Below are 25,966 nucleotides of genomic sequence, written 5' to 3'. Positions count from 1 at the left end.
ATTGTACTACTATGGTCGAGTATAGTGACAGTGGGAAATCTATTTTCAAAGCCTCACGTCATTCTTATTTTGTTTGTGGCCAGACCGCATATGTACGTCTGCCCCTCGATTGGGATGGAACATGTTACATTGCCTTCCTACTGCCACCAGTTTTCCTAGCCCCATCCGATTATCACAGAAACACACATCTAGTACACGTTAGACATAGAAGGGAGATCGAGTCCCCCATTGTCGATCAAACTGAAACTGCCTTAGAACAATATCAAGACTTCAATAAAGGTTTCTTTTTCTTTATAGGTCCTGTCCAGAATAGTAAGTTAATACGTAGGCTAACCAGAACCCTTGAAGCAGTAGTGAATGAGACTACTTCTGCTCTAGGTAACTTAACTGAAGAGCACTCTGCTATGAGATTTGTCGTGCTCCAAAATCGTCTAGTCCTTGACGTCATACTGGCCGATAGGGGAGGAGCTTGTAGAGTCATCGGATCTAGTTGCTGCATTTTCATTCCTAATAACGCACCGTCTGTTTATTCAGCTATAACCAGACTTCATAAAATTGCCCATCAGTTACACCAGAATCCAGGCACCTGGACATGGTCCGGTTGGCTCTGGAGTATAATATCTGCCTGGGGATGGAAAGTATTGTCATTCCTATGTATAGCAGTAATGATCGTATTCAGTTGCTGCCTATGTTTACAATGTGGCCCTGCGATTTGCGGCTTGTGTGCTACCTCTTGTATTCCTAGTCCTAAGTCCCGTTCCAAGACAATTCGAGACGAGCAAATGATGCTATATGAACAGATAGATGGTATCATGAATATTGATGTTTCCTGATGGAAACGTAGGGCACAAGGAGGGAATGAGGAAAATTGAATTTTGCCTTGTTATATGTGCCTACGTGTTCCCCATCCTATGTTATATGTGCATGATCGATATGCATATATTCCCCTCTGATCGATTAAAGACGCAATTATAGTTGTGTCCAACTCTAGTATGCCAGTATCCAGTTCTCGTGAAAGCAACGAGTATTAGGCCTATGTTGCCACGTTTTACAGTGTGCACGTTAATTCATTGAATTGTCCCCGTTTCTAGGCCTCAAAGGGCCCGGACACCAGATTCAAGCTCCAGTCTCCTGAACCCACTCCGAGGAGCGATGCAGCCCCCACCTGCATCCCTGACCCTTCACTTACTTCCTGCCGCGCAGCGCGGTGCCCGGCCTGGCTCTGCCTGCCTGTCTGCCAAGAATATGTTATGCCTCTAGTTATCAGTTCAGCTCTCCGTCTTCACATTCCTAAGCTACTGAACCGCATAAACATCTCCAGCTATAGTCTAGTCTTTCTGTCTCCATGTAAGAGAATTACTGTATTAATATTCATGAAGATTCATAGCACACGCAATACATGTAGAATATATGCATGCACCAGCCTTAGTGTCAAGTAGCCTTTGCCCTGATAACTTTTAGATTCTATCAACATGTACTCCAAACACCAGATACCAGATATGCTATAGGTACATGTCGTCCTGACACCGCAGACTTTAGTCTCATCTTCTAGTGCAGAAGTCATAGCCCCCAGTTCTCCCCGGTAACACGTCATGGCCCGTTTGCGCGCACCACTAGGTTAAAGGTCCCAGCTGCTCAGGTAGCCCCCTCCATGTTTCCGCCCACTTTATGACACTTCTGTGACGTTCTCATCACATGTCTACGTGCACGCCCTGTGCACGCCTTCTTTTCACGCCCATGTGTTCTTATCTTACGCTTGTCACTAGTTACGCCTACTGTATGTAATGTAATTGTGATGTTTTACTATATATACTTTGTACTGCTGATGAAACGTTGCAGCTGCCTTCTATGCCCTTTTATTTCAGGCTGTCCCGATCCTGTCCCTTCCCTTTTGCCTGAATAAAGCCCGTTCGACTCAGATTCCTCGGATCCTGCCTCTTATTTATTGAGCTATCCGTTATTATTAATGTATTAAAAAATAGTACCGGTATTTAATTATTTATTTACCACACCCGCCGGGGCGGCCACCCGATGTGCTCGGTCCAGCGTTGGGGGTGAAGCGTTCTCGTCGCCCCAAACCTCGTGCAGAAGTTGCGCCACATAGCCCATGATGTCTTCCCCTTCTCCTCCCAATGGAATGCCCCGAATGCGGAGATTGTTGCGCCGACTTCTGTCCTCCAAGTCCTCCTGCTTCACCTGGAGCTCTATGATCTGCTCCTCAAGGGCCGCCAGGCGCTGCCACAATTGTTCCTGGTCTTCCGTTCGTGTATCCATTCTCCGTTCCAGTACATCAACCCGGTCTCCAAGGTCCGTCACCTCCTTCCGAAGCTCTCTCACACAGCTGTGGACCTCTGATCGCAAGGAACCTATCTCCGCTTTCAACTCCACCATGAAGGAGGACATGAACGCTTGAGTGACCGTCGGGGAGCTTTCGGCACCCCTGGAAGGGCCTTCATCCGCCGCAGGTTCCCCCGCTTTGCCCCACATGGCCACAACCGTATTGTCCTTGGGGGCTGCTCCCGAGTCGGTCTTGCCGCCTTTGTTGGAGCGCGTCATCCCTGAAGGTCCGTCCGAGCCGGCAATGCAGGCAACTCTCCCGCTGACTAGGGGAGGAGGTCGGCTCTTCGCAGGCTAGATGAGGGACATAACCCGGCCCCCACCTCACCCTAAAGATTCTGATCTCACACCAGTGCAGAACCCGCCACCCACCGAACAAAAGTCCGGGCCTCCAGGGGGGCCCTCCACAGCAGTTTATCGTGTGCCAGGGGGTGAGCAGTCAGCCGCCCCACCACTCAACGCCTTATCACCCCTGGCCTTCCCACGCCGCACCAGGCCAGAAAGGGCACTTCGGGAAGGCAGTCTAGGGACCGGTCCGCTTAGGCCCAGGGCTCCTCAGCCAATGATTCCCCCGAGGGGTGAGGGCACAACTCAGTCACCCCCGGGACCGGGGCACTCCACAGCCAGGGGGCGAAGATGTCACGGGAAAGAGATCCCCCCGTAGTTCCTCAGAGGGCCTTGCGTAGGACAGCACCCCTCCAAAGGCCTATCTCACCGGGGGCCACAGATGACAGACTGCTCCAGACTCCTCTGCCACACCCCTGGGACAACACCGCTCACCTGTGGGCGTCCGGGCCTCTCACCTCACCAGATCGCCTCTCGGGGGACTCCACGCCTCCACTGCAGAACGGCGCCAGTTCGACCAGGGCCGGTGCCGTCCAGGGCTCCAGTCCTCGCCTGTCTCGCAGCGCTCTCAGAGCCTCAGAGACTGACAGCACGCACAGGAGACATCCCCTGTTGCGTTGAGGAGCAATATTTTTTCAAGCCAGGCACACAGAGCCAGGCCCCAGGGCCAGGCCGGATGTCGAGTGCTGAGGGTCACTTCAGGAGGACACGCTCCGGAGTGGGCGCAGAAGCACTCGCCCCACCACGCTCCCTGCCGATGACGGGGCCATCCACCGCATGCGGGGCCCAAAAGGCAAGGCTTCCTGTCCCCCCAGGCCGGTCCCGGATGTCAGAGGGACCGGCTAGTACCTTCAGGCCTCTCCCAGGGACAGTCACAAAATGGCGGCCAAGGGCTCTGCTGCGCAGTCCCCCTCCTGCTTCCTCACTGCAGCCTGGTTGTGTCTGCTCCTCGCTAATGCAACCCCCCCAGGCAGCACCACTCGGGAGGGCAAAAGGCCCCAGTCCAGTTCAGGGGCATAGGAGGGGGCAGGACACCCCGGAATCCGAGTCTCAAGGCCACCCAAAGTCAAGGGGCAAAATGGCGGGGGAGCGCGCCCACTACTGCCGCTCACCTGTAAATTCCAGGCGCAGGGGGTAGAGGCCTACATGCAGCAAGGTACCTCAGCTCCGGAGCCCTCTCCAATCCTCCCTCAGGAGGAGCGCAATCCGGTCTCTCCGTCGGCAGCGCCAGCGGCCCAGCCACAAAGCACCAAGGCCCCCGGTTCCGCCAGGCAATGACCCCTCATCCACCAGGCCGCCCCACTCCGATCTCTCCTAGGAGGGTGGGAGGCCGTCAACACCGCTCTGCTCCAGAGGTCCGCCGTCCGTCTCGCCGAGGGATCCGGGGCCTCCGCCGGCACCAGGAGAACCACAGAGGCAGTCCACAGGCCTCCGTCCACAGCGCCGCCGCAGCCCAGCCTCCACACCAGTAGGGCCTGCGGCCCAGTCACAAGGCACCGGGAGTCCCCACGGGCGGCCACCGACTCACCAGGCCCAGTTCGCCACAGGCATCGCCCAGCAGTGCCCCCACTGTCGCAGATCCACACCTCTCTGGGTACACCAAGGCGGGGGAGGGGAAAGCCGCCACTACCTCTCAGGGCCTCCGCTCTCCAACGCTGCTCTCCGCTGCTTCACAGGCCCCCGGGTCTCCACGTCGGAGGGTCCACAGAGGCACTCCCGCACTCGCCTCAACCCAGAGTCGCCCCGGGCCCTGCAGGCCCCGCTGTCAACAAGGGACCACACCCTGCCACCGGGTCTAGAGGGCCCCCGGGGTCCGGCAGTCCGCCACACGGAGATCGCCTCAGGCTTCACAAGATGGCGGCTCCCGCTTCAGAGCCTCCACTGACTCCTCGCCGCCCGACTCCATCGCCCCCGCAGACCGCAGAAGCACCAAACGCCAGGGACAGTCGCTCAGGTCAGTGTCCACGTCGGGGGTGCAGATTTGGCCCCCAACTCCGCCTATAATTGCATATACGGGTGGCGGCGGTCGGGAGCTACCCGGAGACACATCTCACCACATCACTGGTTAGACCACGCCCCCTCCACCAATTGCTTTTTAAGAAAAATAATATCACTTTCATTGAGGTGAGTCTCCTGGAGCATTGCTATGTTACGTTGCAGCCTAGAAAGGTGAGTAAGAACCCACTGTTTCTTAACAGGATTATGCAGCCCCTTCACATTCCATGAAACTATACAATATATATGGTAAAAGGAGAAAATGTTAAGCAACAAAATATGCAATTTGTAACTTATACAGCTGATAAATAAACACATGGAAACTTGTAGAGCAATATGCAAGAAAGTGCATATTAGAGACCAATATGGAGGAAGAATAGAGAAATAGTAATGAAATAGAAAGAAGACAGAAATGGAGGTAATCATAGAAGGTATGCTGAAGAGATTTAAGGAGCATAGAAAAGAGCAGAAAAAAGAAGAAATGAAGGAGAGAGGAGGAAAGAAGACAGAAGTGGGTAATGGTAGAATAAGAACAGTTGTCAGGAAGCAAAAGAGCTTCAGTCAAAAAAAGAAAAACATATTGCCAGAGAAAAAAAAAGTGGCAAGAAGAGGCGAGGAGCCACGAAGAGAAGACAGACGAGACACAGCAAAGTTGGGCGAAACAGCAAAAATCAATAACGTCACAAAAAGAGAAACGTATAATAAGGAGCAGCCTTCAAAACAGCAGCTTAATGGAACAGAGTAACGCAAATCAAAAAATGCAAATGAGAGCGACATGAGAAGTGCTCAAACAATTAAGGAGAAAGGAACACTTACCAAAACACGGAGAGTAATAAACAATGGGAGTATGAGGAAAGGCACCATGAAGCGAAAAACATCAGGGAGGAGTATCCAAACTATACAGGACATATCTGTGGAAAGAGAAAACTAAACAACCGTTAATAAGCCAGTAGTTGAGAAGATGAATATGAATAATGACCAATGAAAACACTAAATATAAAACATACACAAAGAAAGAAATACAGATAAAGGCAAATATGAGTCAAAAACACTCAAAAACCTGTAAAATGAGAGAGGGTAAGCCAAAAATGAGCTAAAATGCAGAAGTCAAAGCTGAGCAACGAGAAGTATAACATGGTATAGCAGTCAATATTCGTGTTTTCCCAAGCTCCATCTCCTCTCGTTCGTGACGAAGAATAAACTGCCTTAAGTCCTCTGGGAGGTCAAAAGAGTGTAACTTTGTGAGTAACTTTAAAAAAAACACAGGGTTGGACAAGGCCATGTCTAGCGTTCATGGAATGAAGAGCAGGACGAAATGAGAGGAACTCCTTACGTCAAGCTGCAGTAGTGCGGGAAACATTCTGAGAGAAAAAGATCCACGTCATAACATCGACGTCCTCTGCTTGGCTGCAGACAAAACCATTAACAACTCTGTGTATTCCAAAAATAGGACGATAATCCCTCTGGGACAATTGACTGACAATGCAGAGGGAGGTCTGCCAGGCCTGGGACCAATACGGTGAGCTAGTTGCAGGTTCTAGCTCACCGTATGGGTCTGAGGCCAACTATTTTTTGGTAAATTACGTTTGAGAAAGATGAGCATGTCAGGACCCTCCTCCCCTACAGGAATACCATAAATCCTAAGGTTGTTGCGTTGGTTACAATTTTCCAAGTCCTCCGTCTGCTGTTTGAGGAGAGTTATTTCTTTGGACATAGCTTCAACCCTTGGGAAGACATCCTGAGCGTCACTGATCCTCTGCTCCTCCAACGATACCCTAGATTCTAGATTGGACCATTTCTCATCAAGCCACTGAAGGGTAGCATTGGTATCAAGAATAAAAGGTTTCAGAAGTTTAAACTCCCCCATAAGGTCCTCTAGCATGATAGGTAATGGAGATTTTGTAGGTGAGTTAGGATCCTTCTTAAGACTCTTAGAAGCAGCAGTAGGAGAGTCCTACGAAGGGAAGACATGCTTGCAGAAACTCCCTTCTGGTTAGACAGGGAGGAAGGCTCCAGAAATATAACAAGAGAAAATGACACCGCGTCACCTCAAACATAGTTAAAAGTTATGCGAAACCAGGTCTCAGATATAGAAGAACACAGACCTCAATCCTCGAAATAGTAGAAGAAGAACCACATCTATGTTGAAAGGCAGGAATACATTGAAAAGGGTGCTAAAAACAAAAAAGGAAGCAGTTTATATCAAAAGCCAAGGCATAGCAAATGTCCAGGGACATTGCTACCACACGCCACTAACGAAACCCAGCGTCTCCCGCTGCAGTTAAAATGGTTTAAATCTTCAATGGGGTCAACCCAGTATCCCTAGGAACCTGGGCAATTAATCAATATTATAACAATTGGTTCTTTCGGGTGTATAACATTTCTTTTACTCACTCATAATGTATGTAGTGTATATAAAGCAAAGATCAAAATCCACACCATCTATGTATTGTCATGTAGCTCCTGTATATCCTTATATCGTGTTAAGTTAGCATAGGTACATTTGAGGTTTAAACGCCATTTTCCATTCTTGCAACTTCTGCACACGACACTTAATTGTTGACTTAGCTTTCAACCTAGTAGTTTGCTGTGGTTTATGTGAGAATAATATGTTCTTGCTCTGATATCAGCTTTGTTTAATAAACTATGTCTGCACGAAGAGTGCTGAAGTTTCAGGAACAACACGATATGGAATTGTTATGAGGTCTGATCTCCACGCCTTCATAGTCATAACACAAGTGCAGCCTTTGCCAACTCTGGCTTCAGGCGGGATTGATATTGCTTTGCATGAGGCACATAGAACACACTTGATGCGGTGCACATGCAGAGAGAGCTGGTGTATGCTGATGTGATTCCTTCATGCTAGGACACTAAGGTATGGGCCCGCCCTAAACCAACCCAAAGAGACCTTCTTAGCTAATAATATAATATATGTGTTAGGGTGGGTGAGATATAAGTGTTGTTAACTCTTATTCATTACAGTATGTTAACATGCTGTCACCATTCGCTTTTTATGTCTTAGTAACTATGCTGGTAATTTTGCTACTGATAATAAGTATACTTGTATTATGTAAGATACTGCGCCTGAGAAGACGGCATTAGTAAATAAACATTTCAAATGCACATGTGTCTTCTTTACTCCATGTTCTGGTTTGTAATGATAATATAACGAAAGAGTGTTCATGAGTCCCACGTACCCTGAGGTACTGTAAGTTCATGTTCTGGTTTGTCTAAACATTGGGAGTTTGATATGTCCAATGAGACACTGTAGCTAGCTCGGTAAGGGGTGAGTTGGGTACTAAGGTGAGTTTTGGGTCACCCTAATTCGCCGAGGTTCCACTCCTCTGTGCACAGTTCTGTGTGAGTACAGAAACCCTGCGACATGGCGCCCAACGGTTTCGGTGGTCTTATATCATGACACTTGAGTAGTATATCATTCAAACCTTAACCCCTTCACCTCCGTTTCCGGAAAACGGGGTGTCGGTGAAACCTACCTATTTTTTTAAATAGGTCTTATTCAAGCTTGATTCTTTCTTAAACGGTTTCTTTGAATTACTACCCAGTTGTGCTACAAAGTATTCTTTGTGTTTTCTTGTTTCCGGTGTTACCATGGCGGCGGTGGCTATTGCGCAGCATAGTCGGGTAGCGGTGCACACACATCTTCAGACGTACCAAGTCCCAGTGGATGGGATGGCTGTGATTTTAGTGGTGGGTGCAGATCCGGCGTTCCCATTCGAGTTGTTTTACTCTTGGGTTACGTTTCCGGCTGTCGACGCAACTTCTGGTTTGTTCCACTCCTACACCGCCACGGCTGTCCCGGCTGAGTATACTCCGTACAGGGCACTGGAAATACCTATTGATCATTGGCAGCATAGAGTTTGGTTTGATGGCGCCCTCCCCCACTCTTTGTCCGCTGCGAGGTTAGGTCCACTCTCGATTCCAGGTGCAAACTGGCCTGCATTGGGTGGTTTTACCCCGCACCCGAATCACGGCGCTTGTACCCTTCAGGAAATTCGCAGGCTACATGTTGTATCTATTTCCGTGATTCGAGCCTTAGTGCAATACATCGGTCGACATCTTCCTGGTGGTCCCCAGGGGGGTGCGGCCATTCCCATGGATCGAGGCGGTATGCGTCTCAATCCGGTAATGGTAAATTCGGTTTTTGGTGCACGTCCAGTTGACAACGATGACTTCCCGTTCTGGCTAGCAGAGAAGTTTGATCAACTGGAGGCGGTTTTTCCGAATTCTACTCCTGCTGATAAGCATAGAATGTTGACGATTACTTTACCTAAGGATTTAACTCCTGAACTTGTTGACTGTGAAAGCTGGGGGAAAACATTTGCGGCCGTTTATACGAGGTGCTTCGGCACCCCGTCTATGAATGCCCTGCCTGACATCATTAAACGTGTTCAGAATGATCACGGTCCTGAGGCAGCGGTTGAATTGGGTATGCGCCTGTGTGGTTCTTTTGAGATTGTAAGTGATCTCATACTCTCCAATGTTAAAGGAGATGCGGTGAACTTTCAGGTGTCGAACGCTTTGGCTGCTCTGCCCGATGCCGATAAACCCCGTCAGTTAGCAAAGATTGTTGTGGCCGCTTATAAGACAATTGGCCGCACAAGTAGAGGTCTGAAATATTTTTCAGTAAAGGAGAAAAAACAACCTCAGGGACAATCTGCGTTGACAGATGTCCAGCCCAAGTCCAAAAAACAAAATTGGCCTAAAAAACAGACACAGGGGAAGCAGAATAAACAGACTCAGGATTCTTTTCCTGCAGTACAAGCTCCTGCGCCGGCAGAAAAAGTTTATGATTTGCGCGATCGCGCGATGATTAAATCACCTGATCAATTTCAGGGTTCTGATCAACGCTCTCCTCGTTCCTTTCAGGAAACATCGGCCCGAAGACCGGTGGAGGAGGGGGTGGACGTGGACGTGGTGGCCAACAAGGACGTGGTCAATCCCGCCAGACGGACGGCGCAGTGAAGCAGGAGGATTCTACGCCTAAGCGACCGCAGTTTGCGAAAAAGAAAGTTGCAGCCTTAACAGCGCATAGATATGCCACAGATAGTGAGAACGCGGCTTCGGAATCTGACGTGGGCTCTGACCTTGCTGGACAGCGCAGCGGAGATTACCATAGTCAGAGAGGCGCTCCGTCCACTACTGAGGGTGACAGCGACTGAAGTGTTCGTTGTAATAGAAACAGCCGATACGAGATTAGCTCCCCCTGAAAGACTTTTTGAAATTGTCCTGTTAATTGAAGGTGACATACAGCGTACTGTCAGAGGGGTATTTTGGGAGAACCTTTCTTCCACGTATGACATTTTGCTTTCGGAGACTGACTGGCCCCCACCTTTTGTGCTCGCGGCGCCGCGAGGGCAGGAGGTAATCCTTCCCAGTTTCGCGAACACTGTCTCAACTGAGCATGCGCAGCATTTTGCAGAAGAGTGGGCTCGAGCTCTTGCGCCGGCTCTGTACCGCAACCAATGTGGTTGGGATAACTTGTCTCCTTGCCACGAAATTCCGTTGCGGTCTGAGCCGCAGCCTCAGCCTCAATATCCCATACGGCGTGAAGCTAAAGCTGCCGTCGCAGAAATCCTTGAACAATTGGAATATCAGGGAGTTATTGAAACGTGTGTGTCACCGATGAATAATCCCCTTTTTACTGTGACCAAACCTGACGGATCATATCGTTTGGTATTGGGTTACCGGCATTTGAACTCGCATTGCCGTAACTGTGCAGTACAGAATACTCACGGCTCTGCTCTAGTGGATAGTCTAGTGCGTAAGCGTTTCAAGACAACGCTTGACATTTCCAACGGTTTTTATGCCCACAGACTGGACAGCTTTAGCTCCCAATGGACAAGTTTTACGTCCGCTGGAGTGCAAAAACGCTTCCGGCGACTCCCGATGGGCTACAAAAATAGTCCCGGAGTATTCACCTCAAGAATAGTCACTCTATTGGAGAGAATCGATCCGGATGCATGTTCTTATGTGGATGACATATATCTCACAGACGACGAAATTTTGATGCATCTGTGTCGAGTGAATTCCATCATTTGTACCTTTGCAGATATGGGTTACAAATTTAATTTTGCAAAATCGCACATTGCAGAACACACAGTGTTGTTCCTCGGTTATGAGCTGAACAATGAAGGTAGAGGTTTGGCTCCTCACTTCTTGGAGAAATGCGCACAGTTGCGCGCTCCAACAACACTGAAAAAATTACAGTCTTTGCTGGGCTTCTTGAATTTCGGCAGAACATACATTCCGGAATATGCCCAGCGTATCAAGCCTTTGTATGCTTTGATACAACCAACTTTCTCAAAATCATGCTGGCTGCCTGAGCATTCAGCCATTTTGCAATCCTTGCAGGCTGATCTGCTCGCTTCTAAATATTTACTGACTCGTGATAACCACACCAACCTGGTAATAAGAATAATTCCTGGGACGGTGGGTTTCACGTACCTCACTTTTAATGAAGGAGACACAGTACCTATTGCTTACAAGTCACACTTGTACACTTCGGCTGAATTGCGGTATCCCACTGTGGAAAAGGTTTTAACTGCTGTACAGATGGCGATTCTTAAGGAACGAGCACTGTCGCAGGGGAAACGCATGTTAGTGGTAACACCCTGTCCTCATTTGGAGGCAGTCACGAAAGCCAGTGTACCAAATTCAAAAGCTTTGCACCCTCGGTAGATTCAGTGGGCTGCGTCATTGACATCCACGGATGTCACGTTTATTTTCGACGCCTCCTTACGGTCGCAAGAGTACTTGCAGTATGAATTCGTTCATCCTGCTCCTCTGGCTATGCGACCTTTGGAGGACTTCCATTGCATCATTTACACTGATGGGTCGGCGCAGGTTGCGCATGGCTCTAAACATGCCTACGTTTCCGCATGCGCCATTGAGGTCGGTGCTATGTTGAATGATGAGTTCATTTCCAGGGAAGTGCACACGTTGCCCCTGGGCGATTGCACATCACAATTAGCAGAGCTTCGTGCTCTCTTACTAGCGTTGGAGTACGCGGATTCAAGTGTTACTACTCTGATTGTAAGTGATTCTTAATACTGTGTCCAGTCTTACAATGAAAACTTGTTCTTTTGGATTCATAATGATTTTCATGATTCCAAGGGTAGCACAATAAAACATAAAATGATCTGGGTTCGAGTGGCAGAGCTAAGGCTATGTTGCCACTCGTTTATGTAATTCATACTCTCGGTCATCAGCGCGTAGGAGTTCACGCTGTTGGCAACTCGCTTGCTGATGAAGCAGCGAAATCAGCAGTATCTACATACTTAGTTGCAGCAGTTACTAGGTCAAAAACCAAGATTGATAGCGACATCTTGGCAGCAGTTGCTGCCTCTGAGAAGGGAAGTAAGCATCCTGCGGGATTCCCTTCGAAGTACAAATACCACTTAAGTCCCGAAAAGGTTCCTTTTGTGACAATTCCTGATGTTGGGGAACGGCTGATTCCCAACTCGGATCGCAGAGCAGACCTGATTACAGCGGCACATGAAGGTGTGGCGTCTGCGCATGCGGGCGTCTCGGCCACTGTAACTCAATTACAACAACGTTTCTGGTGGCGGGGACTGTACAAACAGACGCGTGATTATGTCCTTCTTTGTGACATATGCCAGCAGATTAAACCTTCGACTGCTACGCGTCCGCCACAGACTCAGTTGTATATTTCTAATAAACCGCTAGGTTGTGTTTATTTAGATCACTGCGGTCCTTTTTCATCTGATACTGCGTATAAGTACATCTTAGTAGCAGTTGACTCATGCACACGCTTTGTGTGGGTATGGCCACATCGCAGCGCTGATTCACGGACTGTCATTAGAGATTTGCGTATCTTTATAGGGATTTTTTCCTGTGGTACCTTCCATTCGGATCAGGGTCCGGCTTTCGCCTCTAAGGCATATAAGGATGCCATGACTTTGATGGGGGTCCAAGTCAAGTTTTCGTCTCCCTACAGACCTGAGGGTAACAGTGTAGTTGAGCGAATGAACCGTGATTTAAAGCAATCTTTGACAGCCCGAGTTATAGGCACTGGCTGGCTCACCTCTATGGCGTGCAGCGTGCTCCTAATAATCTCCCTAGAAGGTCTCTGGGTGGGCGGACCCCATACGAAATGCTCTTTGGCATCAAGATGTACGTCCCTGACCTTGACGGTCTAGACTGTGTGGTTCGCGCCACTTCCTTTGACGCAGATGAACATTGCAATGTTTTACAGAATCTACAAAAGACCAGAGACAGTCTTGCAAAGGAACATTTGCCCTCCACATCGGATGATGCGTTGCAGATCCCGGTAGTTGGCTGGCTACCCCAAGTTGGCGAACTGGTTCGAGAGAGGATCGATAACAAGAAAGAATTTGGTCCTTCCTATCGAGCTCCGGTTCCAGTCCTTGGAGTGAAGGGCACAAGAACAGTCATTTTACCTCCGCTTCCTGGTCGTAAGGAAAACAGGTTTATTTCAATTGACAATGTCAAGATACACAGAGTGGCCGATTCTTCTTAGCATGACACCGGCGGTTTCCTGTCCTTCCATTGTGAGAAATTCAGTTATGCCCACTACTTCTAATGTTGAACCTGAGGTGGCCATCGACTTACCTGCTCTTTCCTGTCCTTTATTAAATAATTTACCCGGAACTAACATTGATGAGATAGACTATGCCTACCCCACTGATTTGTCCATACCTGACCTGCAAGCACGTTTAGCCACGGAATCCAGATTTTCATTTGACTCTGTTTCCCTTGCCTCGAAGAAACCCTCTCGAATTGCGCTTTATGCTAGCCTGTTTAAAAAACATTTTTTGATTCCCCCTTGGACATACATTTGGCTGGTCCTTTTTTCAGTTTACCTTTTTATGTCAATTGGTTTTGTGTTTTATTTTTTTCGAATCATGAATGGACACTATGTCGAGGAAAGAACATGCATTACTCATTTAAATAGAACTTTGGCCCCACTTTCCTCTTCACATTCTACACACAGATTTAAAAGAGACTTGACTTTGGTTAACATCACAGCTTGGCCTGTCCTTGATGGAATCGTGTGGGATGCAGTTCGGTTTCAGATTCATGGCCCAACGGAAGTCGTTAATGTTCCTAATGTACTTAGAGTAAATATGGGGGATGTGGTGAAACAGAACATTCGTTCTGATGACTGGGATGTTAATGCTGTAGAAAGTTTGTTTTCTGATTTACAATACTATGCTGCCTTTGATGCTGAGGATTTATATTTAGAATCTGCTAATTATGGTGAATTATTCTGCTACCAGCATTATGGCAATCACTTCTTACACAAAACATCATCCCGAAGGGATACTGTTAATTTTACTCAGTGGGAACATTGCCCGGCACCTAAACAAGGGAGTTCAGAAACGTTTCTGAAAAAGTATACTTATTTCACTGACTTTAACCCGTCCAATCCCGAGTCCTTTTATTTTAAATTTCATAACACGCCAATGTCCAAGGTTAGACTCACCGATACAAAATTGTTGTATTCGAAGACCTTCCTAGATCAATTAGTTTCTGGAGGCTATGAGTTATGGAAGGAAACAATAGACCTTAAATCAGTTTGGGGTTCAAGGGCCTGGCAGGTACAAGGCACTGAGGCTTTGCACCGTGCATGTCTCATCCCGAATCATATGTTGTTTTTAAATGAAACAATTTCCCAGACTACATGCTTTGGATTGGCTACTTCTAAAAAGTTAAACACTCCTTCTTTCCCGGAGTTGGAGGAATATGATGGTTGGAGTAATTTTACTCAGTTGTCCATTAGAGTATTACAGGCTCTACTTCTTAATTCCTCCTTTAACATTTCCAGTATGAATCCTAAGGGTTGGCTGCTTTGGCACCGTAGTGCTGATTCTTGCCAAAATAGATTTTTGAATTTAACTGACGGTTTTAAAACTGTTAGATCTGATCCCCGGTTTAACTTGGGTCATACTGTCACCTCTTATTCTGTAGGCAAGTTGTGTCAAAATTGGCTGAAACATTCAACTTTACCTGCAGTTAAGTCTCACCTATCTAAACTAAATGCAGACGTGGACTTGAATGATTTCATTAAAGGCCCGGCTAGTGGCAGGTCGAAAAGGTGGTTATATGGGGTTTACAATGAAATTTGGAAACTATCACAGATTGAGGCTGCTACACGCCTTAGGGCTATTGATCAGGCGAATCTTGAGAAAGTGCTTGCAGTTGTTGACAATAGCATTAACGTGCTTTCCTCTAGAATTTACACATTGGATAATATTGTGTCGTCAGTTGTCGATATTGTGCATGATGAAGTGTCAGTATTATACCATGGTCAGAATCAATTACGATCAATCATGCAGTTTGCATGGACCCTTCAAACTCTAAAAATGGGTAAAGTTCCCTGGGGGTACATGAACGTTTCTTCTTTATTTGCACCGTTTAATTTGACTGACAAACAACGCTTGCTTTCAATGCGTGATGCTTCCTTTTCTATGTTACATATTGAAAGGTTAGAATCTTTACCTTTTTCCGTGGCAGAAGCCACTGCTGCAACGTGGCTTATCCACGGTTTGATAACGCTGCCTTTTGCTTTATATAAGTTTTCAAATTGTATGAAATATGTACCCATAGGTCGTTATGAACCTTTAGGTAGCGGTTTCCTTCATGAAGTCTGGTCACTCCCATACACATACAGATGTTTTAAGCATGACCAAGAAGTTTATCTGAAAGGGGAGGAGTGTACTGAGACGCCAGATCATTCTTTAATGTGTAGACACATACAGTTACACGGTTCATGCAACAAGGACCGACCAAATATGGCTTGCGTTTTACAAGGCACGCCAGTTCCTGCTATCATCCCCACGTTTAAATTATTAGAGAATGGTAGTTATTTAATGCTCAATAATGAAGACTGTTGTGGGTTAATTAAAGGTATAGCTTTCGTAGTAACAGTAAGTGAGCGGGTTATTTGCTGCAGAAATGTGCTTTATCCTCCCACACATGAACATAGGGAGTCTTCCATCTGGCCACAGATACCAACCTTGGGAGCAGAATTCAGCGGCATGGCAAGAATAAGGGCTCTTTTGTCCCAGAAAGAGGTGGCCTTGAGCTCGGCCCGTGAAACTTTCGTGCTTCACATTGCAAACACCCGTACAGAGGTTCATACTCTTTTAAATACTGATTTGCCTTTGCATTTCGGTGCGATGGTTCGTACTATCTTTAACGCATCCTCCACAAAGGGCCTAGCGCATTTTTTTAAAATTGTTAGCAGTGGTCTCGTGACTTCCTTTGAAAAGATTTTTGGAGTCATCCCTGCTTTCTTCCATTCTATTTTTTCATCCTTGTTTGGAGGGTTCCCGTTGTTACTTGCATTAGCAGCTGGCGCTCTAGTGGTTTTCTGTCTTTTTAAATATGGATGTCCGTCCTGTGCAAGACCCCGCGCAACAGCTGCTGACGCAGTTTCGCAACCGCATGCTTGAATATTATGGCACACTGCCGTTGGCGACATTGAGCACGGCATATGGATTATCCTTTCGATTCTCCTATTTCACCTGTGTCCAGCCTGTATTTCACTGCCTGACCTGTGATTTCCATTGGGCCATTGATTTGTGTCTCTGCGGACCGGTTTCTCCTGACGTCGATTTTAATCAGCTGATGAGTCCTATCATTGCTCACGAGTTGGTTTGTTCTGACGAGAGAATTATGGCCTTAGCAGTGGCGCATGGACTAATTGGTCCCTGGGATATATTGTCGGGAGCACAGAATTTCTTGGAACTAAGTTTTCTTGAAAACCCACCGAGCTGTCCTCTGATGGTTATAGAGGATCCGGTGCTGGAAGAACACGTATGTTCTTTTCATCTTTTAAATTGGATGGCTGAACTGTTTTCGGATGAGGACAGTGATTTCCTATTGGAGGCTGTTGCTACATACTTTTCATATACAGTTCTGTCATAGACACTGCCTCGGAGTGACGTGCTGATTAATAGCATTTCATTGATTTTATTGACTTATTTGTCAAATTTTTTTTATTTTTCCTTGCCTATTGGCTTGAGCCACGTTATATTTTTGGGCTATTTATTAGCATTACTTTTTAATGTTTAGTTTCGATTCATGCTCGTTTACTGTTGAGTTCTGCTCTCATGAGATGGCACTTCTGTTATCATATTTAGTCCGTTCTCGGATCATGGGGGGGTGTCATGTAGCTCCTGTATATCCTTATATCGTGTTAAGTTAGCATAGGTACATTTGAGGTTTAAACGCCATTTTCCATTCTTGCAACTTCTGCACACAACACTTAATTGTTGACTTAGCTTTCAACCTAGTAGTTTGCTGTGGTTTATGTGAGAATAATATGTTCTTGCTCTGATATCAGCTTTGTTTAATAAACTATGTCTGCACGAAGAGTGCTGAAGTTTCAGGAACAACACGATATGGAATTGTTATGAGGTCTGATCTCCACGCCTTCATAGTCATAACACAAGTGCAGCCTTTGCCAACTCTGGCTTCAGGCGGGATTGATATTGCTTTGCATGAGGCACATAGAACACACTTGATGCGGTGCACATGCAAAGAGAGCTGGTGTATGCTGATGTGATTCCTTCATGCTAGGACACTAAGGTATGGGCCCGCCCTAAACCAACCCAAAGAGACCTTCTTAGCTAATAATATAATATATGTGTTAGGGTGGGTGAGATATAAGTGTTGTTAACTCTTATTCATTACAGTATGTTAACATGCTGTCACCATTCGCTTTTTATGTCTTAGTAACTATGCTGGTAATTTTGCTACTGATAATAAGTATACTTGTATTATCTAAGATACTGCGCCTGAGAAGACGGCATTAGTAAATAAACATTTCAAATGCACATGTGTCTTCTTTACTCCATGTTCTGGTTTGTAATGATAATATAACGAAAGAGTGTTCATGAGTCCCACGTACCCTGAGGTACTGTAAGTTCATGTTCTGGTTTGTCTAAACATTGGGAGTTTGATATGTCCAATGAGACACTGTAGCTAGCTCGGTAAGGGGTGAGTTGGGTACTAAGGTGAGTTTTGGGTCACCCTAATTCACCGAGGTTCCACTCCTCTGTGCACAGTTCTGTGTGAGTACAGAAACCCTGCGACAGTATTTATGCACTATTTTATGAATTATAGTCACTCATAAATACTCTTTATAAGTTGCAAGGTAGGCTGTACAAAAAGGTGATACACAGTGCAAATAGTGACTTAAGTGCTCAGTGCTGGCGGCGCAAAGGTGACCAAATAACTGTACAATGTTAATATACAAGGGGGATACAAACAATAATTTAACTTGGTCTGTACTGTTTCAATTATACCATTTGTATATTGCATATGTCAATATTAAATACAGGATATTGATATGACAGATCCAAACATTCGTCAGTTAAAATGGTGGACGGATCGAGCATCGTGAAGAGAACGCGACACGGGGGGGAGCAAAAAACAGAAAAAAGAACAGCTATCTATGCCCCGCGTCAGTGCTCCAATAATCTTCAGGTCATGTGGTCAGAACTGGGGACTAGCCACTCCGGTGTCGAAACGGTCTCTTCCGAAGCACGGAGCTTCACATAGCCGCGGCCATCTTGTGGCGGCTCAAGCCACGCCCCTCACCCACCTAATTAACTTTGAATAGCATCAAACATGATGCTACAGTTCTCTCCTACATTTCTGCCTGGACCTGAAGCTCAGGAGAATTGTATTTTGCTTACTGCCATAGGTGCGACTTACATCCAAGTCTGTTTTTTTTATCCTTCAACCATCTTTAAGAATGAAACAACAGGAGGAGGAGCTTCGCGCGTAACCAAGATGGCCGTGTGAGCACAGGGCTCCCGAGACCCTTGCTACCTCCCGCATCTATCCTGAAAATTATCCTGATCACATTGACGGGTTATTGAAGATGAGCCATAGCAGAGGCGGAGACTGTTGTCTAAATCTGAATCGGACTCGGGAACCGAAATAACATCAATTTGAACATTGCGGCCTGCCCCGTGGAAATGCCCGGAGCTCGAGTTGGTATGATGCCCGGGCAGTAGTTGAACAACAGTGGCCTGAGGAGACACTGATCTACTTTCACTTTCGTTTCCGAAGCCCCAGTCTGCTCTCATCCGAGAGCGAGCCTTTTACTAGCAGAAACTGTTTGACGGCTCAGCGATCAAAGGCGCTGTTCCGATTGTGTATACTGGGCTCGGACAGGCTGTGCCCTCTGGTCGCCGCTGCTGGTTGGGTTGTGGTTCCCAGTGCGGCCATTTTCTCTCGTTGCCCACTACTCTGGAAGGTCTCCTTCTCCGTGATGGCGACTAAACCAGATGGCGACAAGCAAAATTCCAAGACCACTCTGCGGGGTGGCTACACCCAAATGAACAATATGGATTGATATGCTCAATCTAAAGGATCCCCTGGCGGTCCGAGTAGATTGCTTGATGGTGCTAAGGACGACCCTGCTTCATCAATTGAATTGACTTTGCAAGACGTCATGGGAGCCCTGGACGGGATGAAGGCGTCCATCGGCCAACAATTTGAGACTTTCGCCCAGAAGCTGGACACCGTATCGATTGATGTTAATTTGATCCATACGGATTTAGCAAAAACTAATGAAAAAGTCAAGTCATTAGATCTGAAACCTCACGGGTGATGTGTCCGACTTGCAGACAGAGCTCCGCAACCTGAAGACCTCAAATGACTTGTTTGCCCGCCGGTTGGAGGACTTTGAAAGCAGGGCCCGACGTAATAACGTACGCATCATAGGGGTCCCGGAAAAATCAGAGGATCCAGCGGCCGACCTTTTTGTGGAAGATCTCATCATCAAGCATCTCGCTCCTAAGGGTCTGAGCAAGTTCTTTGCTTTTGAACGAGCCCACAGAGTACCGGGTGGTAAACCGAAGGTGGGTGTCCCGCTGCGGCCTCTCATCGCCAGAATCTTTAATTTCAGGGATAGAGACGCTATCCTGCAGGCCTCGCGGATGAATGGACCCATGGCTTATGAAAATACCACTGTAAGTTTTTACCCGGACTTTACACAGTCTGTCCAAAAGCAAAGACTTGGATTTCTGGGCATCAAATGCCGACTGAGAGAGATGGGACTAAAATACGCAATGCTCTTTCCAGCCAGACTGCGCGTTGAATTCGAGGTACGAACATACTTTTTTGATCATCCAGAGCTGGTGGGGAACTGGCTTGACACTTTGCCGCACCAACGTGGCAGATAGGAACATTCTGGAGGGGAGGAGGGTGGCCCGACGGAGCAGGAATAGGCGCATGGTTTCCGGTCTCTGAACTTTATTGATAACCCTGTCTATGGTTCGATGATATTATTGTATGATTTGCTGTGTCATACCCGGGGGTGGCGGGGCGATTGGTGGGACTCTCTCCGCCTCTAGGGTTTCTTTTTGTAGACTAGTTTGATATTAGGGCGACAGGCACACTGCAAGTTGGGGTGGCTATTTGGTCTTATGCAGGGGTGCAGGGTGGGGGTATTTGTAACGGGTTTCTGGTTCGGGGGTGGGGGGAGTTTAAGTGGGTATGTTTTGGTTCAGTGCAAGGCAACATATAGTTCTGTCAATTGATTTGGGTGCTGTGCTCCGAGGGGGGTTGGATCCACTTTCACTTTTGGGATGGGGGGTAGGGGATTGAGACTAATGAGTTGGAATGTGAATGGGTTGGGAGACAGGATAAAACGAGGGGTCGTGTTACAACTTTTGAAGCGACTTTCCCCAGACGTGGTATTATTACAGGAAACACAATTGATTGGTAACACTTGTCATGCCATGAACCGGAGAGGATATCGCCTGGTTGCCCATGCGGGGTTCTCCTCTGGATCTAGAGGGGTGGGTATCCTAATTAGGAATTCTCCCCCCTTAGCAATTGATGCAACACTCTTAGATGATGGGGGCGCTACGTAGCTATCACTGGACGATGGGAGGGTAAGATTATATCCTTGCTCTCTGTTTACGTCCCCTGGGTCTGCAATCAACAACTTTTGCGGACTTGGGACGAGTAATATTGGGGCTTCCTGAGGGGACTCTGATTGTGGGCGGAGATTTTAACTCAGTTGTCTCCGGTAGGGAGGATCGATACCCAACCAGGGACCTCACAGGGTCTCAGAATTGGCTTAGTGGCTTAATAGACACATTGGGGTTGGTGGACTGCTGGAGACTGCTACACTTGGCCCAACACCAATACACTTTCCACTCGGCTGCACACGGTAGCCTTTCCAGGATTGATTATATTCTGATGCCAGCTGCGCATGCCCTCTCGGTTACAGAGGTCAGACATCTAGCTTGGGGAATTTCCGACCACTCCCCATTAGGGCTTGGGATGGAGTTGCGTATATGTGCGGAGGGGCGGGTGGCCCCAATTAATCCGTGGTATCTCCGTGCTCCTAAGACCCGTGTGGCGCTGGTCAAATCCCTCGACCAATATTTTGTTGAGAACCAGGGATCGGTGTCTTCTGCAGTGTCGCTCTGGGAGGCTTATAAGACAGTCATCCGGGGTCAGGCGTGGTCATTGATTGCTGGTGCGAAGAACAGTAGGAATGAGGAGGTGGTTAGATTAGAGACGGAGATCACCGAGTTGGAGCGTGATTTAGAACAGGGCGTCACCTGTGAGAGGATGCATATCCTGAGTCTTCAACAACTCGACTCCAGGGTGCTGGTAATGGATGCCGCGAAAGTCATGGGCAGGGAGCAGCAGGGTCGGTTGTACGATGTCGGGGTCAAAGCTGGCAAACTGATAGCATGGTTGGACAAAAAAGAGAGGGCTAGTTGTGTTGTTCCCGTGATTGAGAGAGTGGATGGTATGCGTGTGACTGAACCTGAGGAGATCGTCCAGAGTTTCCAGAGCATTTCCAGGAGGTATACTCCCCCATGTCTGATAGGCCGGAGGAAGACTTCCATTTATTGTTGCGCGATATAGCATTGCCCAACTTGTCTGACTCGGATAGAGAGTCGCTGGATGCCGTAATAACCGCGGATGAGGTAGCTCTAGCTATTCGTTCCATTCGTTCGGGAAAGGCACTGGGCCCTAATGGCCTTCCCATTGAACTTTATAAGCTGCGCCCCGATAAAGTAGCCCTGTATCTTCGCGACATGTTTCTGGAATCGCGAGATATAGGCTCCCTCCCCCGTGATCAGCGTCTTGCGATCATAGTGGTGATTCATAAGGAAGGGGAGACGAGGGACCGCTGTGCATCTTATAGGCTGATATCACTCCTCAACGCAGAACCCAAGATTCTCGCTAAATTATTGGCCAATCGTATAATAATGGTGATTAGTGACTTGAATCATCCAGATCAATCGTGTTTCATCCATCATCAGAATACGGCCCTGAATCTGTGACATTTGCATGGCGTTCTCGCGAGGGCTTCATCATTGAGTGAAGGGTATTCAGTGGGCCCCAGACTTTGAAGATCGTATTTCGCTCTATGCGGACGATATACTGTTGTATCTGACGTCACCCAGGAAGTCGTTAATTGTTTTGTTTGATGTCCTCACATCCTTTAGTAGAAATTCAGGTCTAGTCATCAACTGGACGAAATCTTATTTATATGTCCTCTCGGGTGATGTCCCTCTATTGCCGCGCGGTTGTCCCATCCAAGTTACACATATGGGTTTTAAGTATCTGGGGGTGTATGTATCGTTGAATCAGACTGTCCGACATGAACAGAATTTGCTTCCACCACTAAACCGGTTGAAGCTGGACGTGGGGCGCTGGCGCAAGCTACCACTTTCGCCACTCGGCCGTGCGGCACTTTTTAAGATGATGTCATTGCCACGCTTTTTATATGCTGTTCAGAACACCTTCGATGTAATCCCCGCAAGCTATTTTCGGGCTATCGAGGGTCTCCAGAGGAAGTTAATTTGGGATGGGCATTGGCGCATCGCCCTCGCCAATCTGACGCTTCCATGGTATGATGGTGGTATCGCTCTCCCCGACATCAAACGGTATTACTGGGCATCTCAGTTGGGGGCCATTAATCATGGTATGTATGGCCCCGGACCGAACCCCGCGTTTGCTATGGACAGGTGGTTGTTGCCGGGGGGCGATTATTATAGAGTGCTTTATTCTAGACTAGATGGAGGGAAACTCTCGGGGCCCACGAAGATTGCGGTACGGATATGGAACTGCGCAAACAGTGCGATGGGTTGGAAAGATCGACTGACCCAGGCGACTCCGCTTTTTGCTTCCGAGAAGTTGGGTAGCTTGTGGAAAACGAAAGGATTTGAGAAATGGGATATGATTGGGATTAGTAAGGTGAGTGACCTCTGGGTCAAAGGCAAGTTTAAAACTTTTGAGGAATTACAAGCCAAGTTCCAACTTAGTAAAAATTAATATTTTCGATATGCCCAGGTCCGTCATGCCTTGCAGTCAGTTTTTCCGAGAGTGCAGACATTCCGGAGTCCTCTCCGCTTGAGGATAGAATACTGGACGGTCATGTGCCGGATAGTACTATCTCCTTGATCTACAAAAAGCTAATTAATGACAGGACTGACTTGTTGGTGCTCCTCCGGGACGTATGGACCCGAGATGGTCTTGAATTAGACGATGAGGATTGGCAGTCCGCAATCTCATCTCCTAAGGAGTTCGCGATTCCGGCCCGCTTCCGGCTGGTGCAACTTAAAATTCTGCATAGAGTCTATGTGACTGGCCCCCGTTTGATTAAAAGGGGCTATTCAGAGGATGGTCTTTGTAAGCGTGGCGGTGGGCTGCTCGGGACTTTTTTACATATAATTTGGGAATGTCCCGTAGTTGCTGCCTTCTGGAGTGGGGTGCATAATAAGATGGGGGAGGCTACTGGTGTTGATCTACAGCCTGAGGCTAGACATTGTCTCCTGAATGTTTGGGAACCAACTGACTATAATGTCGCACAGACCCAGTGGGCAACCTTGGGAAATATGGTGGCTAAGAGAGACATTGCACAACTGTGGGGTTCCCTGAGGCCACCCACGGTCGAGGCTTGGATGGAGAACATGGATTGGTGCATGTTCAGGGAGAAGACGGTCTATGTGGCACGGGGGAGACCCAGAAAGTGGAGTAAGGTTTGGGGTCAATGGAAAACCTACCGTGGATACATTTGCACCCCTCCCCTTTTGGATGTCCCTGAAGTTCCACTTTCCCCCTGACCTCCCATTCCCTGTAATGTAATGTATGTAACTGATCTGTACTTTGTCTCTCCACTGCTTCCCTTCCCTCACATGATTATATAATTTACTGTATGGTTCTTTTTCTTCTCCTCCTAGCTCCGACTGATATCCTACTGTACTGTATTTTTTTTGCCTTGTTTGTTTATCACTTTCAATAAAAAGATTTTTTTTAAAACCAAAAGAATGAAACAACAAATCCCAGAATGCAACTTTGCTGTTGGCTAAAAAAATCAAATGTTGACTGAAGATATCACTTAATCATTGATGAAAAGTATCTTATTACCTAGGCATTACCACTTTACCTCCTCACTCAAAGTGTCACTCGTAAGGCATTTGAATGGCAAACATAAAAACATACAAAACGTGGCAATTTATATGAGCAAACTAAAAACTTGTCAGCTACAAGCTCTAAGCACTATGCACCCTGCCATTACTGATCTATACAATACTTCTCTTGACTCTGCTTCAGTTCTTTGCTGTTGGAAAGAGGCAGAAATCGCACCTTTTATCAAGAAGTCTACGGATGACCCTTAGATCTTGAGTAGGTACAGGCCTGTCTCTCAGCTGCTCTATCCATCTAAAATCTTAGAAAATAAAATCACTAACCATTTCTGAGCCTTTTATTGAATCTAACAGTTTCGACAATCACAGACAAGCTGACTTTCGCCCCCAGCATGACACAATGGTTTGCTTTGATCGCTGTAGTTGGTGATTTACAGATGCTTTTTGGTAGTGGTGATAGAGCCTCTCTCATTCTTTTAGATCTGAGTGCAGCCTTTGATACTGTGTACAATAGTTGTCTCTTAAACATAGGTATCTGTGACACAGTATAAACCAGCATACATTGTTTCGCTTCTTAATATTATATAAATATAAAAAAAGCGCTTAGCAGCCTACTTCTCTACAAACCTAATAAGCCAATGTACCAAAAAGGTAAATTACTATGGCCCAGATGTAGGTAAAATAGATTTACCGATTTTTAATTACCGAATTTTACCGATTCGGTAATTAAAAATCGGTAAATCTAAGGGGTGGATATGTAGGAACATCCAGATGTTCCTTTTACCGAATCGGTAAAAATCTGTATTTACCGATTCGGTAAATACCGACCATCCTATGGGCTTTGCAGCCCATAGGAATGAATGGGCATTACCGATTCGGTATTTACCGAATCGGTAAATACTGAATTCCACAAGGGTGCAGGGGGTGTCACTTTGACACCCTCTGGCACCCCCAAAAGAGGCTCGGCTGCCATGTGGCAGGCATACCTGCTCTAAGGGCAGGTCTGCCTGTCATATGGCAAAGGTGTGCATGCACACATGTGCATGCACACCGGAATCGGTATATTACCATCAAATATATTTGATGGCAAAATACAGATTCGGTAAGGGTTGTGGGATTCAGAAGAGTCCCACCTACATATCAAATTTATCGAACAGGTAAAAATACTGATTCGGTATTTTACAGATTCGGTAAATTTACCGATCGGTAAATTTACCGAATCTGTAAAATATGTGTCCCTACATACCATTTAGTAAATACCGGTAGGTAACGGCCGAAAATACCGATTTTCGGACGTTACCGACCGACCTACATCCGGCCCTATGTAACTTAAAATTTAGCAAACATAATAAGCACAAACACATTACCATTAACCCCTTCGCTGCTAGGCCTTATCCCCTCAAGTGCTAAGCCTTTTTTTCGCAACTTAGGGTTGTTCGAACTTAGGCCTCCATTACTTTTTGCCCACATAAGATATCCAAGCCCAATTTGCATCCTATTTTTCCAACATCCTGGGGAGCCAAAATGTATCCAGGTTTTGGGGATTCCTTTGGAGGAAATTGAGAAAATAGCCAAAATATAGCTAACTTTTTTAGGTTTTGGGAAAAAAGCAAAAAAGGGTGTTGCTGTTCTCCCCTGCAAATAGCATCAAGGAAGGGTCTGCAGTCAATGAATTAATGAAAAATGTATTGCACAGTTACTTAAAACCATTTGCAGTGTAACAAAAGCATTTAAAATCAGAACGTTAAAATGAATTAATTTCAGAGTTTAACTAATTTCATTTCAGAGACAATACGATGAAAAATAAAAAAGCTAAAAAGTGAATAGTTGCATATGAGGCATTATGATGAAAGTTATTATGGTAATTT

The 25,966-nt window shown here is 46.8% G+C and overlaps 1 protein-coding gene across 1 annotated transcript in view; it reads left to right on the top strand.

Annotated features, from left to right (window-relative positions):
- Positions 1–25,966, top strand: part of LOC144752380 (butyrophilin subfamily 1 member A1-like) — a 373,692-nt gene that overhangs the window by 38,211 nt on the left and 309,515 nt on the right. The window lies entirely within an intron of this gene.

This window comes from Lissotriton helveticus, chromosome 5_1 (genome assembly GCF_964261635.1).
Source record: "Lissotriton helveticus chromosome 5_1, aLisHel1.1, whole genome shotgun sequence".
NCBI classification, from domain to species: Eukaryota; Metazoa; Chordata; class Amphibia; order Caudata; family Salamandridae; genus Lissotriton; species Lissotriton helveticus.
Note: the sequence above shows the minus strand (reverse complement) of the source record. Positions and strands in the feature narration are given on the sequence as shown.